Raw genomic sequence first — 23,866 nt, 5'->3', positions numbered from 1 at the left:
ATCATATCACTTTCAAGCCTGGGTGCGGCTTCCTTCTTTAAATTAACTTAAACTTCAATTAGGATTAAAGGACTATATCACCATATAAGGATCTAAGTTTTTCTTTACTAGATACTTGCTCTATACCAGGCTGGCCTTAAACTCAAATCTCTTTGCTTCTGTCTCCTGGTTTAAAGGCATGTTTTGTATTACAACTGACGTAGAAGACCTTTGGATGTGATCTCTTTCCTGCTGGGTTACATACACCTAAGAAAGTCTTTGCATGTGATCTCTTACAAGAACAGCCATGTTCTGAATTAACATTCTTCTGCAGAAGGGGGCATCCCTGGGAAAGGAAGGGTCCTTGGAATCTATGGGGGTGACTCTAGCTGAGACCTATAGCATCAGGGGCTAAGAGCCTGAAGTTGCCAACTACTATAGCCACATCGACTTCCAGTGGAGGGAGGGGGACACAAAACCACCCTTAAAGCTTTCGACTCAAAATTTATCTTGCCTACAAAAAGTATAGGGATAAAGATGGATTAGAGATTGAAGAAATGGCAAACAAATAACTTGCTGCTCAACATAAGACCTACGCAAAGGAGAGAGAGCCAATCCCTGACATTATTACTGATACTCTGCTATGCGTGCAGACAGGTTTCTAGCGTAAGTGTTTTCTGAGAGTCTTCCTCCAGCAGCTGATGGAAACAGATGCAGAGACCCAGAGCCACAAAATAGGCAGAACGCAGGGAATTTGGGGGAGGGTTGGGAAGAAAGATAGTGGGATCCTGGGCAGTTGAGGACACCACAAGAAAACCTACAGTCAACTATCTTGAGCGCATGGAGACTCTCAGAAACTGAACCATAATCAAAGAGCATAGATAGGCTGACTACACATATATAGAAGATGTGCAGTTTGGTTAACTTGTGGGTCCCCTAACAATGGGAATAGGAGCCATTTCACTATGCTGTCTGACTTTGAATTCCTTTTTCCCTATTTGGGCTGCCTCCTTAGGCATCAGTGGGAAAGGATGTTCTTAGTCCTGCTGCAACTTGAGATGCCAGGGGAGGCTGATAACGCTTGTGGGCCTCCCCTTCACTGAGGAGAAGGAGGGCTACTTGCGGAAAGGGGAATGATGGTGGGACTGGGGTTAGAGGAGAGAGAGGGCAGGCTGTAAAGTGATTGAATTAATTAGTTCATCAATTAAAAATATGGCTAGCAAAATAGCTTAGCAGTGAATACTAACTGCTTTTACTATATCTTATGTGATTTAGGGGCACAGTCTATAGTTGTGGATGCATGACAGCATGAGAAGGAAGCTGAACAAACAGCTTCAAACACAACACAGTAGAAACAAAAACATAAAATGGGTTGTGTCCACAGACCCTGAAATCCCAGCCCCAAAAAGACATCTAGGTAAACGCTTAGGACAAAAACTCCCTTAAGAAAGAAAAAAAAAAAAAAAAGAAAAGTGGAGATAAGTGTTTAAAGAAATGACGCTACGTAGAGTCTTTCTGATTTTACCAATTATATTCTGATATTGGTCATTACTGACTTACAGTGAAAATGCATTTTAATCAACTTGAATGATCCTAATGGTCTGCAATGGCTCATAGAGTATTAAAGAGAACAAAGACTCTTCTGACACTCCAGAAAATCTTTTCATAGCTATATTTTCTAAAATCTGGAAACAAATCATATCTTTACACAATATACAATGGCACAGAATAAACCTTCCCATTTCAATTGAGAGAAATGTATATATAGTGAGAAAAGATTGGATGAAGGAAGAAAAAAAGAAAGAAAGGAAAAACAAAACAAAGCAAAACAAAACAAAACAAAACAGCAGGGCAAACACCAAGTACTCTAACTCTGTCTCAGATACATGGAGCCAGTTTCAAAGGTTATAGATAACCCTATGACTATGATTTCTCATTCATTACTCAGTTTTGTTACTTTAACTTAGTATATGACTCTCTCCGTGATATATTTCTCAAGCTTAGGTATCTCAACATCTTATGGTCTCAAAATGCACCTTGGGCTACATATCCAAAGCCTGGTGAAATGAAAGCTCATAGTTTCCTTACTGGGGCATTGTCTCTGCAAAACATAAATAGCTGGAGCAACGGTGAACTGAAATCACAGAGACAGAATATATGACCTTGAATTGTGCATCTTTCTTGGTTTAAAACAAGTAGAACAATGGGTGATCCTGCCAACTTTGGTTTCTAAACTGAGATGAAATATGCCAGCCATGGACCAGAGTTGCAGCAGGTTTTATATGAAGTGCCTTCTTTGGAATCACTTTGTCTATACTTTCCATTAATTTAAGGTGTAGCAAGAATGGATGTTACCCATCTTAGGCTTCCAATGCACAGGTAAGGCTTTCTCTTTACTGGTGATAATCTCCTTGAAAAATCCATTCCTTTCTTTCAGGATTTGACTGCCATCTAAAACTACCTAGTTCTGCTTTTTCTCTGAACTCAGAGACTGCATTCTCTTCTGCCCCACTTATTGCTTTTTCAGATGGTTCTGTCAGCTCACAGTCCAACATTCTGTAAGGATAGAATAGAAACACAACCTAGAAAATTATAACAAGAACCATGGGCAAACATTGTTCCTGGCTTGCTTGCTTACTTGAGCACTCTCTTATTTGCAGCCTGATCTCTTATCCAACCCAGGCACACTTGCTAAGGGATACTGCAACCCTCAATGGAAGAGCCTCCCACATCAATCTCCAATCAATATAGACATAGCTCTCACAGACATAGCAATCAGCCATTCTGATGAGGGCATGCCTCATCATTTACATTTTTGCCTGCTTTAATTGCCTTATCTGCAGCTGAAAGCTTCTTAACCCAGAAGCCTGCTAGCTTTGGCCTCTTGGAGTTCAGGAATAGCCCACACTGACCACTTGGACACCGAACTCAGGTCAGAAAAAATTTACTGGTCATTTAACAAAGACTGACTGCTCAAGAAAATATGACGGGTTCGAAAAAGGGGACTGTGACCCAGAGCCATTCACAGAGTAATTAAAAAAGATAATCAGGAAGAATCAATTTTACTTCAGGTTTATTGTATCTAACCCAGCCAAAAAGAATTAATTCTATTCTTGGTACACTGTGCCTAGGTGGATAGACAAAGCATTTTAAACTGATTCGATGGGATATAAGGTAGGGGATATTGGGGATGTTCTAGTGCCCTACTCTTCTCCTGAGAAAGGAACAAAGCAGGGTAATATTGCTTAACTCCAACAGAACATACATTTATCTTTAACTCAAGCAGAACAAGCATTCATCCTCTGTTGTTCTATTCTAAGCAGCAAGTATTGAATTAGGCAGCAAGTACTGAATGGAAACAGCAAGTGTTGAAGTGTGCACAATAGTCTTCACTTCATAGAGAGCCTCTTGCCAGAACTTCTTGTGCTATTCTGGCTGATTCTGGCCAGTTCTGCTGACTCATACCTATTAGCTGGAGACTTGCTGGCTCTGGTGGATTAGGTCACTGTCACTGATTTATGGTATTGTTTGGTGCTTCCTATTGGACTGCACTTCTAGTATCCTGCCAGGAAGAATAGACTCTCCCCAAATAACTACTTCTAAACTAGTTCACACCCCCTTTTTCTATGAACCTTCTTTCTCCTCTACCTTGGGTTGGTAGACTAAAAGGAGTATAAAAGGATTTAGGAAGCCTAAATAAAATAGGTTTTGAAAAATCTAAACCTACAATAGAGTTGGCACTGGAGCTCACAGAGTAGCTCCAGTTGAACAAATCTCCCACCCTGTGAGTTCCCTGTCAGCAGCAACTACAACTGATGCTTTGGGTGCTGCTGCCTTTTCCATGGCTTCAGCTTCTCAGTTTCTCCAGGAGGGTGATTGCTCATCCCAGCACTGTGGAGATTTAGCCACAGCAGCACTGCAGTCCTTGGGTGTTGCTGTCTGGAGGCGTAGATCAGCCAACACCACAGGCTGAAGATCTGAGAACCCTTCTATTGAAACGCACGAAGGTGGCACTCAGGAGACCAGGATAGCATACTGTTTATCTGTGGGGTGTTTTGGAGGCAGACCTCCCTCAGCTAAATTCTACTTGCAGTTGGTACCATTTCTAAGAATGGGTACATCCTTTACATCATCAATTCTACTTTTCTCCATCAAAGCTTAACACTGGAGTGCTAACCAACGCATGAGATGCCTTTTACAACCTCCACAAAATTAACTCCAAATGGATCTTACACCTAAAAGTTAAATACTAAGGGCAGAACTTGTAGAAGATACTACAGAAATTAAGGCTTTCCAAGATTGGCATCCTTCCTAGACCATTTCAATACATCTGCCCAAGCTCCAAAGGAATTGCCCAAATGCAGCCCCATAGGAAGTTATTCAGTGGCCAGGTCCAGATCCAGGTCCAGGAAGGCACTAGGGTCACATGGGACCCCAAAAGTGGCTGATCTGGCCTTTGCTTATCACACAACCCCAGGGAGGACCCACCATACCAGCTCCTGCAGCTCCCCTTTCTGATCCTCCTCAATGTGGGTGTTCCGTTGGCATCTGCAGTTGCCCTCCCCCTCCCCTACATGCTCTGTTCAATCCCACTTCTTTCTCTAACCCTGCCCCAGGCAAGGAAAGACTCTGCACATTCTTAGCGTTCCTTGAGATGCTCCAACCTCCACCCCTGGCGCCAAGGGCTTCCCTAGTACAGCAGGTGGCAGATACTTCATCTTCCTTCACCTGCAATCCTTGTTGCCATACTTGGGGGGTGCGGGGAAGGGGGGATGATTTCCTCTGGCCTTGTCCCCTGAGGTTACTGAACTAGCCCAGGAGTTTCAGTTCCCAAGTAAACTTGCCTTTATACATTCAATCTGGCTTCCATTGGCTTATTTCACCTGTGGCGATAACCCATCATTCCCCAGTGAACCTGAGCTCACCACTTTGTCAATTCACACCTTGCTTGAGCTTCCCTCACAGCACTCAGCAGCAGTGCTCAAAGCACATCACACAGACCCATTAAATAAAGCTCAGCTAAAGCGATGCACCTGGACATGGCAGCCAGAAGAAAGAGCCTCATCTTCATACTGGCCTGTCTGCCTGAAGGCTCTGATTGGTCAGCAAGTCTCGGGTGACATGAACATCTCCCTTAGAATTACAGTGTCCTGAAGGCACACAGCAAAAGAGTTCATGGCTCAGGCTTCCAGTCCATTTCCAGATCTGCAGAGATTGGGATTTCGGTAGCACACGTACATATTCTCCAGTAGCCTACTGGTCTGTCTTCCCACACAGCCCCACCACTCCAGCTAGCTCCCCACAGCAGCCTGGTCCTCCCATTTCTGGCCAGTGACCCTCCACTCACCATGTCGGGACTTCGGAACTTGCTTGAGCTTCTCTCACAACACCCAGCTGCAGAGGTCAGAGCACACCACGCGGAACCACCCAAGCCTGCACAGCCACAGAACTGGCTCTTCAGCAAGGCTCCTGGAAGAACCCGCCTCCACGTCTGATGTGGGGCGTGTCTCTGCCTGGAGGCCCTGATTGGCCACTTCGTCTTGAGTGACATATACACCTTTCCATGGTAGCATGCTCTGGAGGGGCACAGAATCATGGTTGCTGGCCCAAGCTTCCTACCCAGGCCAAACTTTTTCCAGAGCTGTAGAGACTTGCATTTCAGTAGCACTGTCCTCCAATGGCCTTAACATCTGTCTTTCCAACTAACCGGGGGAGAACACACTGCTTGTGCTTCCTCAGCACAGCCTCCTCAGCACAGCTCCTCCCCTCTGCGGACAGTGACCCTGACCTCAACAAGTCACACACCCAGTAGCCACTTCCCCTGCTTCCTCCTCTATCTAGGTGGGTAACTTGAAGAGTCCATTTCTCAACTTGCAGTGGAGTTATCCATATGTCCCACTAGTAAAGAGCAATGTTAGGAGACAAGACTTTAGTTTTGTGTCTTCAGGCTGGGGACAGGCAAACTACTGCTTCCTTTTTCCAGGGAGTTATGAGACAATCCTGGGAGAAAAGCAGGAAACAAATGACAAACACTGGGGAACACTATTGTTAGTTTACACCTCTTCCCCAGTGGGAAAGTGAAAAACAATTACACAGCAATGCCCTGGCCCACTGGGGTTCGACTAATGCTCTGGAGGAAATTTTCCTGCATAGGGACAAAAACAAGACACAAAGAAGGGGGCAAGCCTCCATTCAGATCAAACCCCTTTTATTGAAAATTTTCACAGAGTTTATATAGGCACAGAGGCATGGGTATTTGCGTAAGCAACGGTTGCCATGGATACCTAACACTGAAATGCTCCAGCAGGTAGATATCTACCTTTACAGCTGCTATAATTGCAGGAGAGAAATACCAGGAAAGTCGTGAAAGATCTGGTTAGCCGGGAAAAGGCCCCAGAACTGCTGCTCACAGATTGCTGGCCTTTTATCTGATCTTATCAGTAGTCTCACCAGAAAAGGAGTTGCTCAGGGGTCTAGAATGACCAGCCCCTTGGGTCAGAGATGGACTGAGGCTACTGACCTGACTGGTCTTAATCTTCTGTGGTACATCAGGCAGTTTCTAGCAATCGATTGTCCCAAGGGGACATGGCAGCATTATTGGAGAATGGGAGATTCGAATAGAATGCCCCTGGCTTGAGGCCCACACATGGACAAACTTGTAGTGTGAAATTTATCAGCATGGCCTAGCAGTGTTTATTATCAGGCATATAATTATTATTATGGTGATATTTTATAACCCACTAGCAATCAGGGAAGACACAGACACCTGTTATATTTTAAAATGGCCTTAGTTAACCTGGGTCAGGGCACATATTAATGCCATAAACTATTTCCCATGATGGGGCAGGTATCTGCCCCAGTCCCATGCCATCTGCTTCTAATAATTTCTATCAAGCTACCTCCCATCCATAATTCCAAATACTTGAAAATTATCACCATCTGAGCTACATCTCCACCTAACACATGGCACTGCCTTCTTCTCCTCTCTTCCATGGCCTCTCCTCCTACTAGTGCTTAGGTTTCCTACTACATAAACCACAAAAAGCAGACAGGATATAAGATTTTAAGATGTGTTTTATTCCAGAGACTGGCAATCAGAGAAACAGGTGAATTAACATACTAAAAATGAAATTCTCTCATGGGCTTGTAGAAATACTGAGTCCTGTAGCTTTGGCCCAATGGTTAGTTACATCATTGAGATTTGAATTGTAAGTTTTTCCCCTGATCATTCCTGAGACTTTTCCTCGATTTTGTGGAGAAGTGGACACAGAAATTTATTGAAATTATGAACATAAGTCCTTTCCTAATGCTATTTATCTTTTTTTTCCTCAGAGCCATTGTAGTCTGGGGAAAAATTAGAACCAAGCACCCATTAAAGAATGGTTGTACCAAGGACCTGAATGTGGGAATGGAAAGATGGCCCAGTGTTTAAGAACACCCACTGGCTTCTCATCCTGAGGTTCTGCATTTAATATCCAGCACACATAAAACAAATCACAACTATCTATGATTCCAATCAGTATCTGACTCTTTTCCTGGCTTATAGTGACACCGTCATGCATGTATTACATAGATATATATGAAGGGAAAACATCTAAAAACGTAAAAACATTTCTTTTTAATGATTAAAAAAACAACCTGATGACATTATTCTTTTTATAAAATCATACATATACTAATGTAAAACATTACTGGTGATTTTTTTCTGGCAAATATGTCTTTAGAACACATGCAAGGTTGGTCCCTAAGGAGGGCAGGCATGGGTGTCAGTTCCAGAGCTGGAATTAGAGCTTCTGTTGAGCCATGTGACCTGGATTCTAGACTCAATCTTAAGTTTCCAGCTCTTAACTACTCAGTCAGCATTTCATTTCCCACATACAATATACAGAATACAGAATATGAAGGTGACCTATTAATTCTTATCAAGGCCATGTAACTTACTACAGGAAGGCATATCCTCAAAATATGTTTCTTCAATGCTCAAACTCCACCTGTTTGAGAATTAATATGCATTCATGGGGAGAAATCATGTCACACATTCAAGAGATTAATAAAAATATCTCTTTAATGACAGCTTTTTAAAGATTTATTAATTTGTTATTATTTATACAGTGTTGTGCCTGCATGTGCACCCACAGGCCCGAAGAGGACACACCATCACATTATAGATGGTTGTGAGCCACCATGTGGTTGCTGGGAATTGAACTCAGGATCTCTGGAAGAGCAGTCAGTTCTCTTAACCTCTGAGCCATCTCTCCAGCCCTTTAATTACAGCTTGACTTTGCCTCTGGCTAATGCCCAAACAGGAGACAGACTACAACATATTTTTCATTGCATGTGTGCTGTCATCCTGAAGTTTCTTGTAGAGTCCGGCTCCAGGCTATCCTTTGAACAATTTAAAAATGGATAGGACACAAGTCTAGCCATTCAGAAAGAGAGGAGCCTTACACAACAAAGATATTCCCAGACTCATCCCTTAAGTAGACCAGTGATCTGATACAACAGATCAAGCTTCAGTGACGTGGTCTTGAGTTGGAGTTAGAAGGTGGAAGGTGGAAAAGCTGTGGTGGGGAGATCTTGCACTAGGTATGTCTTATGCCATGTATTCTTCTTAAGAAGGATAACATCTTCTATATTGCCTCTGCTGGGATGAAGAAAGTGGGAAATATCTATGAAATCCATAGAAAATATCATCCAATGGGATAAAGTCAGGAAGAATGTAATCAAACAAGGCTGCATAAGGGAAGCACAGGGGATCTCAAGGGCATTCCTGACCAGGCCCACAGTGGCCTTTCAATTGATAACCAGAGATCCATATGGTGAGAAGAGTTAGATTCTCAGGATCTGAACCACCACTCCCCAAAGGCCCTGGCTCCAGACTACGACCAGCTCTCCCAAGAAAATTACTTGTTTTAGAGTAGAAGCTCAGTTTTATTTTCAATATATCAGGGCCTTGGGAAAGCTAAAAAGACCTGGGGACTAAGCTAATATTTGCTATGGTAAACATGTTTTAGATGTCATTGTCCATACATGATGCTCTCAGAGAAAACTTTGCTTCATCAGGCCGCTATCAATAAAAAAGTGTGTTACTTATTTAAATAGTTTGACACAATTTGCCTGTGTGACAAATCTATGCATTTCTCAAGAAGAAAACTGAATCTTCATGGCACACCAGGCCTTCATATTGATTGTGACACTCTAATAGTCCCTTGAACAGGTTCTTAGAGGCCTGCTATTTGACATAGGAAAGCACCTAGGAGTGAGTTATAAATCAGCCGTGTCTCTTTTGTCATGGTTTGGGCCCAAGTACCTGGAAAATCCAGGTGAAGAAATATGTGTGTCCTAGCATCTTGTTCTATAACAGGCCTGGTCAGTATAATACTTATCATTGGGGCACTTTAGATTCAAGCCTCACTTAGCTAAACTCTACTTCATGAAATGATCTCCTGTGCATGGGCAAATACTGTATAACACCAATTCTACTCTACATCACAACTTGGTTGTGAAGTACTACTCAACACATAAGATGCCCTTTATAATCCTAAAACATTAACTCCAAGTGGATCTCACACTTAAGTGTTAAACGCAGTGGACAGAAAGTAGGAGAAAGACTAGGCCTATCCAAGGTTGACGGCCTGCTTTCCATGAATGTACCAATAGAGTTTGAACTTGAGTACAAAGGTTTTTCTCCACACAGCTCCATACTCACCATGTTCTCCACAGATACAGCCCATTGATCGATGTCATTGAGAGGCCTTCATCTGGGGCCAAGGAGGTCTAAGAAATCCAAGGGACATCATGGGACAAGGCAGGCAGCCCTTCAGTCATTATATCTTGAGACCCAAGTTAGCCCATGTTCTCCTCATAGACCCCTACAGCAGTACTCACAGTCCAGCACCCCTTTTGATGGGCAGGTCAACTGGAGGCCTGAATGACAAAAGCGCTTGGCCTGGTTCTAGAGTAGATGACCTCGTTATCTTCCTGTGCTCTATTGGCACTCCATTCTTCCTACTGAACACAATGGGGCTAGATTGGACAGCCCATTACACAATTGTGAAAGTAGGGATTCCCATGTCCTCCATGTGGAAGGGTGCCCAGAAAGTGAAAATGCTGAAAGCAAATGGAGGTGTATAGTCTGTGGATTAATGATGAAGTGAGGTAACTGAAGGTTCTTTTGACCTTGTTATCACAGAGTTTTCAGACAACTATGAGAGAAAAGCAGGAACCAGATCACAAAAATGATATGTCTTTCTCCTGCCCACACTCAATGATGGCTCCATTACTTTAGGGGTTTTTCTTCCCCTAAATTCAAGTTAAACTCTTAACAAATCAACAATTATAAAAAATGTACTCTTCAAGATCAGTAAACACTTAAATAGAAATGGATAAAGAACTAGAGCTTTTATAAGCATGATTGCTACCCAGGACATATTCCACTGTGGGCAGTTGGAAAACACACAGTTTTGTTAGTCAAGGTCTCAACATGAGCACAACTGGTAGAATGACTCTCTTTCTGTGTATGTGAACGTCTATTTTTCAATGTCTCACAACTGTAGTCCAGCAAGTTCAAAGTTGGCTGTCTACCAACGGAAAGTAGAAGACAGCAGAACTCATTTGGCTCATGAGATAACTTATCTGCATGTCTTATCTGGTGCTCAGTATACCCCAGAATTCCACAAATTAGGATGTAAAGACACTAAAGGAATGAAAATTTCCTAGCTAAGACTAATGAAAACAGGCAAAGAAAAAAAGTTTCCTTCTTCAATATCTTCTTTATATATATACCTGTAGCCATGGCCCTGAAAAAAGATGAATATTATGACCTCAAAAGATGCACATTAAAGAACGGTCTTTCTAGTTCAAAAGTCTTACTTAAGAAAACTTGCTCAGAGGTGTATACAGTTGTGTAGGAGCTCTTATTTAAATCCAGATGTCATCTGTTTAACTATAAGAATACCCAGCACAAGAGACAGGGCCAAGAGCTGAGCAAGATTCCTTACCTAGGAGTCACAGAGAGCCTGGGATTCAGTTCCAAAGCGACACTTTTCTTCCAAAAAGAAAGCACTGAGTACTACATAGGAGCTCTGGACAAGTTCATATAGAGCTCTGCCTATGCCTACTCATGCTCACTTAACACGTCCATTTCTAAAGATGGCCACAATGTAAAGGCAGAGACATCTGTGCCTATTATTAACTAAAAATGAAGCAAGAACATATATAAATTATAAAATGGCAGAAAGAAATGCCTATGGCATGTTCATCTTGTACCCTAAGGTCTTGGGTGAAAATCAAGTAAATGTTACTGTGAAAGTAGATTGATTAGAAGTCAACACTACCTCTTAATCCTAATATATGATCTAAAAGATCGATGTGTAAATGCGACAGTTATGAAGTGCAGAGAACATGAATACAAAAGCATCAATAAACCTTCACCTATCTGCACTGTGGACTCTGCTCTTAGATAAATGGCTGTGCTGAGCTGCTCTAACATCAGAAAAATCCTGCTATGCCTCTGAGATGGCTGAATTAGAAGAAGGACACAGCTGCATTCATAGAGGACCAGAAAGAGTTCATTTCATTAGCCCTGGCTGTTCTTTCACTCAGGCCTGTGACATCACTGTAGAGAATTCCATTCCTGATTTTTTACTAAGCCCTGTTTTTATTTTATGATTACAGGTGTTTGCCTGTATAAATTTGTACACAGTGCCGACAGAGGACGGAAATAGCCAAGATCTCCTGGGGCAGAAGTTACAGCAGATTGTTAACTACTATAGAGCTTCTGGGAAATTCATAAAGCATCTTCATTACTATCTGTTGCTCTAGTTCCAGGTGTTCTGACACCATGTCCTGGCCTCCCTGGCCACCAGGCATGAATGGGGTACAAAGACATGTATTCTGGCAAAACAACTTTACACATAAAATGACAGCTAAAATGATTTTTGTCAAAATGAACAGTCACCTTGCTTCATAAAAATTATTTTTAAAGGTTGGCATCATAGTGCATGCTTTTAATCCATCCTTTAATACACAGAGGCAGGATGATCACTGGGAGTTTTTAGAAAGCCTGTGCTATATATTGAACACACATGGGCACACTCACATACAGACACACACAGGCACACACACACACACATACACACACATAGACACACACCCTGGAAAGGTAGAAAAAGGAGAATTTGGGTAATATAATATTTTTAAAAGGTCATGTTATCTGTCTGCCATTGATGACCATACAATCCTTTTTAATTATAAGTCACTTAAAGAGGACCCTAGTCTCAAAGAGTATGTAAAAGCAAAAAATGTTACTTCTGCAGAAACAGGGTGCATGCAGGGTTCAGCTTCATCCATACAAAATGGCAGTGATGACCACGAGTTCCAACACACAGGATCTTTTAAAGACTTCTAGGGAAAACCTGTCTGTGGCTACATGACTCTATCTAGGATGGGCTGGTGCAGAGAGAGCGTGGTACAGGAGGTGTCTATAGGACTTCCACCATGGCGCCATGGCCCAGGGCCACATGACTTCATGACTTCTATCAAAGCTTCCCCCTCGCCCCATGCCTGCCATGTTATGTCCAATCCTCACATAACCAAGGTCTCAATTTCAAGGATATGAATTTGCCTCCAAAGTGCTGGGGTTATTGGCATGTTATCTGAAATTTGTATAATTAAAAAGCACCTGGTTGCCTGTGTGTCACAGCAGGGAAGCACCATGATTGCTAGTCTGTCACCTGAGGCATTACCTTGAACATCATGCCTGGCTCACTCCCTGTCCTTGCTGATTTCCTATCTCCTCTCAGAGCCCTTTGCTCATCAGAGACCCACTGACTCTTCTCTCCTTGCTGGGGAAGGCACCCTCATCCCCCACACCTCCCTCTCTTCACACCTCCACTCCATTCTCTAGCGCCCCCTCCGACCCACCCAGAACCCTAGCACAACTGTATTTTTCTTTTTATTTTTATTCATTTTTTTCCAGACAGGGTTTACTCTATGATTATCTTGGCTGTCTTGGACTTCTTTGTAGACCAGGCTCTCCCCAAACTCATAGAGATCTGCCTGCTTCTGCCTCCAGAGTGTTGGGATTAAAGGCCTGTGCCACCACTGCCAGAATGTGTTTTTGTTTTGTTTTTTTTATTTTTATCACCATTCCATTGAGAAAGATGTGCTAATTAACTATAGTGCCCCAAAGTGTTTATAGTCTCTTTCTTTCTTTCCTCCCAGATTTTTTTCATATCTATCACATGAAGGATAGCAGCACACAACGTGAAGCCACAAAAAATAAATATTTTGTTTTCTAAACTCCCTCCTTTATTTTGAATATTTGGGTACCCTTTCACTTGTGGGACAGACTGATAACTCTACTCCAAGTTGAGAAATGGGCTTTGCAAGCTATGCACCCTGATTCCAGGAAGAAGAAGGGAGTGCCTGAGTGTTTTGAAGGAAGAAGAGACAGGTTCAGAAGATGTGCCCTGGTGAGCTCAGGGTGGATGCCTAGAATGGGGCCTGGTGGTGGTGGCAACACCTTTAATCCCAATGCTCAGGAGGCAGAGGCAGGCAGACCGCTGTGACTTCCAGACCACCTTAGTCTCCAAAGTGAGTTCAGGACAGCCAAGGCTACACAGAGAAACCTTGTCTCGAAAAACAAACAAACAAAATTAATCATTTGAGTAATGTAATGAACTGACCACTTCAGTACCATGTGCAGCATAGCTTCTGCTTTCAGACCAGACCAGAAGGTCTGCAGAAAGTGCCCAGTGAAACTGGGTAGACAATGGCTAGACTAAGTTTTGAGACATTCAGCTACAGGGGTCCCTACAGGGTGTCAGAATGTGTAATTTCCCAGCATGTATTATTTCATGCATGTGAATAAAAGCAGATCAGATGTCTGGATACAATTTGGTTAGTTTAGCTTGAGCCAGTGAATATTGCAATTTCACTTAAGGGGCCATTGGCTGTAGCTCTGTGTGTCAGGTTAAAGATCTCAGCAGCTAACATTGCACGTAAGGGCAAGGTCAATCCCTGTCTTATTAATGCCATTCCCTCTACCAGAGAAGTTTCTGCTCTTTTTCAAAATCAATCTACCTATATGTTTTCAAATTCTATTTATCTTTCTAAAACGGCAATTGATGGTATTTTTAGAATTCCATTTTTTTGCATCACTGCTCTCATCTTTTATTTGTTTCTACTCATGCCAATGTTTCCCAGTAATTAAAATATTCCTTCTTTCTCTCAAAGGCTTTCATATTTATTTCAGGTTCCAGCAACATCACCTGTAACTCACCTTTTCCTCCTGTTGTGTAGTTAAGACTTTTTTGAGCACCTAATCCTCTGATTCCCACTGCCTGGAAGATGGTCCTTTATTTCCTTACAGGCAAGGTCCTAACTAGTAACTCAGGAGAAAGAGGCACCAGTGAATGATTGTCCTCTATCTTCCTTGGATTTGTGGGGTGGAGTTACAAATAAAGGGGACCTGTGTAAGAAGTTTTCCCTGACCAACTTTGAAGTGATGTAGTCACAGCACAGAAATGGATGGGGAGGAAGAAAAGAGAGGTTTACTCATTTGACAGTAATTGGTATTAGCAATGAGTAGTCAGGTATTCAATTTAAGATGATCAGCAAAGGTCCAACTATCCATTTTTGGAGGGTCACAGACCAAGGCAATCAAGAGTATGCATGAGGAAATGAACTCATTTCTAAAAATCAAATTTCTGAAGTTTGTTTAGTCCTTCCAATGCAGAAGACATGGGCACACTAGGCTAGCTTTTCCTGACAGGAATGTTATTGGTCCTTTTTGAAAATGTACAAGGTGAGAGAAAAGATGGGAGTAAATCTTGGTGTGCTCTACTACATATGTTTAGTCTCTGAATTATTTTGGACCATAAAACCTGTTCCAACTTTTAAAATAATGATTTAGATTATCCTTAAATGACTTCAACCTTTTCCTTTCTCCCTACAATTAAGTCTTAAAGCCTGAGACAAAGGTGTGGGTGCCTATTTAACAAATCAATAGAAATCTGGCTGTCAGGTTCTCCTAGCATCACTCAGTCCCTACTTACTGCAAGGTAATGGTTGACATAGGACACGCTCTAGCCTAGTGTTGGCTGCCTTTCTCCTAGCTTCCCTTCCTAAGGAAATCCAATCATTTGGGTTACCTGGTGCTTTTCCTCTATTATTTACAACTCTGACTTCTAGGTCTTCCTCATGATTCTCCCCTCCTTCCTGTCTTCATATGGCTCAGGGGTATGTACACTCTGGATACCCTGCCACAGGTCCCCCTACCTCCTCCAATATCTCTGGCTCTTATGTATAAATATCTTACTCCACCACGCATAGGAACAGCTATTTTCTTTCCACTTTACATTCACATTCACTTTTTGCTTTGTTACTCTCAATTTGACTGAGGGCAGGACTTCTCAGTATGACATAGAGATGGCTGTGCTGCATGTTGAGTGTGTTACATAACATGTAAACAAAGGTGTATGTGCCTTGAAAAAGAAACAAGAAGTGTTCTGGGAGATTGGAATATTCTTTAAAAACAAATTCCCCAGAGTAGTGCTCTGTCTGGCCCTAGGGAGCAAGGGTGGAGCTGTGAAGGCTCCAACTGTCTGAGGTATTTGACCTCAGATGCCCCAGTAGAAGAGCTGCTACCTTCGAAAGGCCAAGATGGAGTTTCCAAGCTAATGAGGGCCTCTGGGCAGGTTTAGGAAAGAGGGGCCTGAGAGGAAGGTAGCTTACATGTTTTTTCCAGGATTCTTCTCTGATGCAGCTGGAGGGAACTGTGAGGAGTACCACATGCCACAGCATGGTGACTGTGGAGGCAGCTGCCCCATGGCCAGGAGGAGAAAGTCTACTGGTATGTCAGAGTCTGATCTGCTGGGACTGAGATGGAGAGTGGTTCACACTGTGAATTTGTTGGTCTCTGTGGTGTTCTGGGTGGAGGTCTTTGGCCTCTGAATTTCCTGAGTGTGGATTCCCTTTGGATGCGTGAGCTTTGAAGTCCAAGCATTGGAAAGCTGTGGAGCTTATACTATCACTCTCTAGGGTTCACATACAGGCATTGGTTTTCATGTGCAGTAGGAGGACAGACTAGAAAACTGAAGGTCTAGCTTCTAGGAGTACTGAACCTGACATTCTACATTCAATTTTTGTGTCAAATTGTATAAATAGTGTAGAAACTGATAGAAAGTAATTGATGGGGATTATGCTTCAGCAATACTTGATAATCTTTTTATTTTTCCAATACCACCAGCCACAATGGCATGATTCACGGAAATTCAGTTTCGTGGTACAAATGGAGTTTCTGAGATGCAGAGGGTTCTCTGCTGTGCATGGTACATAGACAGGGCAGTTTTGCCACCTCGTGACATAATACATGTGGCAGGAAGCAGACATAAATTATTCTACAACATTGTTTTCTTTGTGGGATTCAGTGGGGGCTGAGTTTGTCTGCAACCACAAGGAGGCATGAGGGGCTGTAGGGCCATAGAACTACCTTTCTGCTCACATTTTGAGAGAGCTCTAGAGCATGGAGCCTCTCTGCAAGAGAGATTAGTAGTAGCTAGAAGGCAGAAATAGAACAGTTTAGGGGTAACTGAGTGATTTGCATAGTGAAGTCTGTGTTTGTTACACATACCATCACAGTTAACTTGGTCAAGGTCACACTTTCCCTGGGGGAGTTTCCTTAGGTATCTTGATGAAAACTTAAATATAAATTCAGGCTTAGTTTTTGGCATTTTATCTCCATTCCCTCATTTTTTTCACAAATATTGTATACATTCTTGACTGTTCTCTTTGTGGTAAGTTCAGGAGTCACATTGTACCAACATTTAAACTATTTCCTCACAGTCCATAGAAAATTATGAGTTTTCTCACATCATGTAGCTTTGGAATCATGTTTCCTGTGATCAATTGTTAGGAGCTTTCTTTGGATTCTTTTGCCTTTTTGCAGCAAAGTGAACATTTGTTTTCTTTTTTGACAAGACATCATTGTAATAGTGTTGTATACAGTGTTATAAAAGGGTAAAAGATATTCTACTACAGCAAGTCTGTCGATCTGGAACTGGAGTAATATAATCCACAAAGACATAGAAAGTGGACTTAAGTGTAACTTTAGTGACCTACAATTCATGGATATGGTCACATAAAAGCTAATGCACCAGATATGACTTACCTGAGAAGACAAAAGTGAAAATGGAACATGATCCAGAACTGAACAATAAATCTGAATGTGACATGGGGTTGTGAAACATACAAAATGTACTCTTATAGTAGTGGGTTTGGATTTTACACAGATAGCAAGAAAAAATAGTTAAAACCATGTTACATTGTTGTCCTTGATATAAAATTGCACATATTTAGTGCATTAATTGTGATGCCTTTGGATTTATTACCTACACACACTCAACTCCATTACCACAACAAATACAGTGAACTGTGTTCTCCATACACTCTCATTCTAGCCATGTTTCTGTTGTTCAAAGTGGAAGAGATAGAAAAGTTGTTTTTCAACCCTGGCCACTCTGTACTTTCTGAGATGGCCTCTGGGCTGTTGTATACTTTCAGAGAAAAACCACACCCTCATACCTGTCCCGAACACCTGACAGCACAGGGTGTCCCAAGCTGAGTTCTTGCCCCCTAAGGGATAAAATAATTAGTAACCAATCATTGTAAAGGGCATTCTGAAGAACCAGTCATGGTTCAACAACTCGGCTTAACTGCCAATTCAGCTTCTGTAAGGGTATGAAAGGCCAAAGCTTTGCTTATTTTTGGTCTCCACTTCAATAGAGCTTGGTAGACCCCGTCACGATGTATCAATAAAGCATACCTTGCTGTTTGCATCATACTGGACTTTCATGTCTCACTGGGCTCTAAAAGTAGGACCTAGCCTCCAGGTCTTGCACAGTATACAGAATTCATTACTAAATTTCTTTTAATTTATATATTTGCTTCACATCCTGATTGTAGCCCCTCCCTCCTCTCCTCCCATTCCCTCCCTCCCACCCTTTCTCCTCTATCCCTTCAGAAAATTGGAAGCACGCCTACAAGCACTCTCAAATCCATACCAGCACTTCAAGTCTCATCAGAACTGAACCCCCACTCATCCCTGAGGTCAGGCAAGGCAGTCTGGCTAGGGAAAATTGATTGAAAGAATTCAACACAGTCTATGTCCTAGACAGCACCCACTCAAATTATTAATGGACCCATATGATGATCACACTGCCTATGGGTTACATATGTGCAGGGGCGTAGGTCTAGTCCATGTATGCTCTTTGGTTGGTGCCCCCATCTCTGTAAATCCACATGGATCTAGGCTAGTTGGCTCTGCTGATCTTCTTGCAGCATTCTCGAATTCTCATAAAATGACAGAATTGCTATGGATATATGCAATCTTCTGAGTACCGTTTCCATACACTTTAAATTAGTTTTAGAGGTATCAGAATTCTCATGTTCATTGCAGTTCTAGTCATAGTGACTTAAATGTTAAAATAACGTAAATGCTCATTTGTTGAAGACAAGCTAGGTGGCCCAGGAGGACATTGTGGTGAGTTAAGACAATAGCAATGCTTAAAGGATTATACACACTTGGAAAGGGCTTTCACAGTTGGTGCAGTATTATCAAACAGCATGTCATTACTGTTGAAGTGTTGGGGACCTACTCCTTTCTCCCATTTGATATAGTTCTAGTCTTATGAAAGCGAACTCTTCCAAGCTGCTCAGGATGGCTGGAGATGCAAGTCCGTAGTCACTCACGTAGAAATCTTACTTGTAGTCTTGTTATATACTAGTTTAGTTATTTACAGGAAAAGATTTATTTAGTCTCTTGTGTGTTTTTTCAAGGCTAAACAGATTGTACAAAGCTAGAAACAAGCAATTTTGTCTATTTAGAGAAACTGAGATAGATAAATTGATCAATAGATAGATACATAAATAGACATGCATAGTTATTCACTACAGTAAATACATAGATGGTCTTCAAACACATCAGACATTTACAGAATATGGCATTCAATAAGAAAGACCTTTCCTGAAAGAGAGACACAGCTGCTTCTGGCGGCACATCCAGTATACTTCAATTAAGCTGATGGACATCTATGAAACAAATGTGGCCAAATAGCCACTGAATCAAACAACTGTTCTTTACTGCTGAGAGCACATTGACTCTCAAAATGGTGAACAAGCATGACACCAGAAAATTGATGTCCAACTCTGCAGAGACTAGGTGGGTCGGTCCTTCAATATTCCTGCTTCACAGAACAAGTCTGTGAGATACTCTAGACTGCTAGTTTATCTTACTTTAATTACATTCACAGAATTTCTCTTTAGTATGTAGAGGCATGTAAAGACTTCAAAATATGAAATACACTCATAAAGATTCTCTCCTGCGTGAATGATTTCCTGCCTTTGAAAATGTTGAAAATGACCATGACATTCAAAGGCTTCACCACAGGCATTATATTCACGACGTCTATGTCCTGTATGAATTCTTTCACAGCTCTGAAGAAAATTGTGATATGCAAAGGCTTTACAACATTAATTTTATTCATAAGGCTTCTATCCAGTTTGAATTCTTTCATGCATGTGAAGTTGACTGTGCCACCCAAAGGCACATTGATGACCCTCATAAGGTTTCTCTACTGTATGAAATCTTTTATGCATTTGAAGATTCATGTGCCATGCAAAGGCTTTACCACATTGGTTACATTCATAAGTTTTCTCTCCTGTATGAATTCTTTCATGCATTTGAAGAGAACTGTGCTGTGCAAAGGCTTTACCACATTGACTACATTCATAAGGTTTTTCTCCTGTGTGAATTCTTTCATGCCTTTGAAGGTTCCTCTGCCATGCAAAGGCTTTACCACATTGGTTACATTCATAAGGTTTCTCTCCTGTATGAACTCTTTCATGCATTTGAAGATATCTGTGCTGCCCAAAGCCTTTACCACATTGATTACATTCATGAGGTTTCTCTCCAGTATGAGTTTTCTCATGAATTTGAAGAGAACTTTGATGGTCAAAGATCATAAAACACTGTTCACATTCATAGGGTTTCTCTCTAGTTTCTGTTCTTTTATGAATTTGGAGACTACTGTGATTTACAAAGGTTTCACAATACTGAATATCTTCATATGTTTTCTCTCCAGTAGGAATTATTTCTTGCCTTTGAAGTTGCCTTTGACATGACAAAGATTTACCACCCTGAGTAAAGACAGAGGGTTGTCCTCCATTATATCTTCTTTGATTCCTGCAAAGATAATTGGCACATGTCAAAGTTATATCACATTCATTGCACTGATGAATCTTTTCATCTGTGTGAATGAATTTTACATTTTCATTTAATTTTTAAAGTAATCAGATTTCGTGGTACTATCACTTTATTGACTTTCATTTTTCTTCCATCTTCAAGTGATATTTCTTATCTTTGAAGAGCCCTGTGATTGTAAGATCATGTATGGCATGGACCACATTTACAGCATCCTTTTACTATAGAAGAGGGTTTTCACATGTTGGAAGAGAACTGGGAGAAGTCAGATTTACCACTCTGATTGCATTAAAATTTTTCCTATTATGTGAGTCATACTACAATTGCAAAATGAACCGAGGCAAATAGAGGCAATCCATATTGATAGTATTCATGGAAGCTTTTCTGCAATGTGAGTGTGTAGATGTATTGCCAATAAAATTGGAAAGGCCATTAATTTTAAACACATGTTACATTCAGAAATTCTACAAGTCATAGGTACTACTACAAGTCTTCTAACTCTTCAGTGTTAGAGAGGATTATAATCCTTTGTTCAGTGTTCCAATGCCGACAGGGCTTGTATACATTGTGAAAAATGACATCTCTATGAAAGAAGATAACAAATGAAAAGGTTTACCCTGCATTCACAGTTTCACTTTTGTTTTTCTCACTGAAACACTGTATAGGGATTAGAGTTTCTCCATAACAACATTCTTCACTGTCATAAATTGCCCCTCTCACTAAACTGAACAACATTACTGAAAATATATTATGAACACACAGCTTTATTATGGACTACTTGTTTATTAGAAAGTTTTAGACATAGATTTATCGCCTACTTAATGTTTATATCTTCTGCAATATCTAAGTGGTGTGAGACAGAGACTAGCAGTTCTGTAGTCCAGCTCACTATAATTCAAATGGTGACATCTGTTAATGCATTAGTTTCTTATCTTCTTTTTCAGAGAAATGTCTTACAAAAATAAATCAGCTACATGATTTTGAGGTACATAGTTTTGTCAGAATTTAATAATCATCGATACAATTAAAACAGTGCATATTTACACTCTTGCTTTTCTTTAGAACTTAAAGGGTGCACTAAAAGCAATTCAGAGGTATATTCATATCAACTTGCACATGAAAATTACCTTCTATATCTTCTAGAACTTTGAAGATTCTCTTCAATCGTATGATCTCCCCAATTGTAACCTAAATTAAAATATGACAAAATGCATGATATTATATTAGAAAGTTGGCAAAATTCAAGTTACTCTTTAGTAAACCTCAGAAATGTAGCTGATTTATTCATCTCATTCATCCTCATTTTCAGTTGACATTACAATAACAAATAACAACAATGGAGAAAGAGTTATAGGTAGATTTTAAAAGCAACATAAAATTCACAGTCCTACCTATGGCAGTGAGGTTCCTGTAGGTCTCCAGCATCACGTCTCTGTAGAGACTCTTCTGGGCAGGATCCAGCAAAGCCCACTCTTCCTGAGTGAATTTCACATCCACATCATCGTAGGTCAATGCATCCTATAATATCTCATACAGGGGTGCAAGAGAAAGCATGATAGTGATGACAGTGTAGCTGTATCCTTTATTGACAATATATTCATATAACTCTGTGGCTTCCTCCATATATTTCCTGATATAGATGTTCTAATGTAACCAAGTCATTTTAAAAGGATCCATAATACAGAGGTCCTCGTCTGTCATTCCTCACCACTTGAATATGATATAGCCTTGCAAGATAAATGCCAATCAACAGAGAAGAGGGAGGGAAGTAGAAAAACAGTTTAGGAATGCTGGGCTTATGTCAGAGAAATTGTATAAACAATTGCTAACGATGAAAATAATTTTTAAGCTGAGTATTTTTTCTCATGCTGGTAATCTCAATATAGTTCTCTTCAAACTATAAGTGGTACGAGAAAACATTATAGACACAATACCCTTCACAATACCCACAAATAACTTAAAATATACAGGTGTAACTCTTAGCAAGCAAGTAAAAGACTTGTATGACTATAATCCAAGGCTCTGATAAAAGAAACTGAATAAGATATCAGAAGATGGAACGATCTCCCATGCCCGTGGTTGGTAGGAAGAAAGAAGTAGAAACTGCCATCTCACCTAAATCAATCAATAGTTTTAATGTAATTCCCATAAAAGTTACAACACAATTCTTTGTAAACCTTGAAAGAGAAACCCTAACTTCATATGGAAAAACAAAAAACCCAGCACAGTCAAAAAAAATTCTGTGTAATAAGTAACTTCTGGAGGTATCACCATCCCTGATCCCAAGCTTTATTACAGAGCAATAGTAATACAAAACAAACAAACAAAAAAAGAAACACATGGTATTGCCATTAAAAACAGACCAGCTGATCAATGGAGTTGAATCAAAGACCCAGAAATAAACCCACACATCTACTGACATTTGATTTTTGATAAAGAAACCAAAACCATACAATGGAAAAACGAAATCAACTTCAGCAAATGGTAATGGCCTAACTTAAAGTCTGCATGTAGTAGAAGAGATACAGGTCTGTATTTTTCACCTTTCACAAAACTCACATCTAAGTGGATCAAAGACCTCAACATAAAACTGGAGAGTGTAAATCTAATAGAAGAGAAAGTGGGGAATAGCGTTAACTCATTGGTACAGGAGACGCCTCTCTGAACGTCACAGGCACTAAGATCAACAACTATAAATGGGCCCCACAGAACTGAAAATCTCCTGGACGGCAAGGGATACTGTCAATAGGACAAAATGGCAGACAGCTGACTGGAAAAGACCTTCACCAATGCTATGTCCAACAGAGGGATAATATCCAAAACACAGAAAGAATCCAAGAAATTGGACACCAATAAATCAAATCATCCACATAAATATTGGGGATGAGAGCTAAAAGGAAATTCTTAACAGATGAATCTCTAGTCTCCAAGAAGTTATTAAATAAATGTTCAACATCCCGAGTCATCAGGGAATTGCACATCAAAATGACGCTGATTTCCATCTTACACCTGTCAGAATGGCTAGGATCATGAACCTAAGTGACAGGACACGATGGGGGGGAAGTGGAACAAGGGCAACATTCCTCCATTTCTGGTGGGAAAGACAACTTGTACAATCATGTTGGAAATCAATCTGGAGGTTTCTCAGAAAATTGTGACTAGACATACTTAAATATCTACTTACCTCAAAAGCTATCCCACTCCTGGGGACATACACAAAATAAGCTCCACCATAACACAAGGACACTTGCTCAACTATGTTCACAGAAATTTAATTCATAGTACACAGAGACTGGAAAAAACGCAGATGTCCCACAACTGAAGAATGGATAAAGAAAGTGTGGTACAGTTACACAGGCAATACCACTCAGCTATTAAAATGGATGGAACTAGAAAAGATGGATGAACATACTAAAGATCTTAATGAGTGAAGTAACATAGATCCAAAAGATGTGCATGGTGTGTACTTACTTATAAGTGGATATTAACCATGAATATTGAATAGCCACAGAACTAAAGAAGCCAAGGAGATCTTAAAGGAGGATGGACCGTTCACAAATTGGCTAAAATGAGTTATTTTAAAACTCTGCGGTGGTACACTCCTTTAATTAAAGAACTTAGGAA

The 23,866-nt window shown here is 40.8% G+C and overlaps 1 pseudogene; it reads right to left on the bottom strand.

Moving 5' to 3' along the window:
* The window catches only part of LOC127203294 (zinc finger protein 431-like), a 54,206-nt pseudogene that overhangs the window by 8,678 nt on the left and 21,662 nt on the right, over nucleotides 1–23,866 (bottom strand).

This window comes from Acomys russatus, chromosome 19, assembly GCF_903995435.1.
Source record: "Acomys russatus chromosome 19, mAcoRus1.1, whole genome shotgun sequence".
NCBI classification, from domain to species: Eukaryota; Metazoa; Chordata; class Mammalia; order Rodentia; family Muridae; genus Acomys; species Acomys russatus.
The sequence above is the reverse complement of the archived record's forward strand: the minus strand, read 5'-3'. Positions and strand labels throughout refer to the sequence as shown.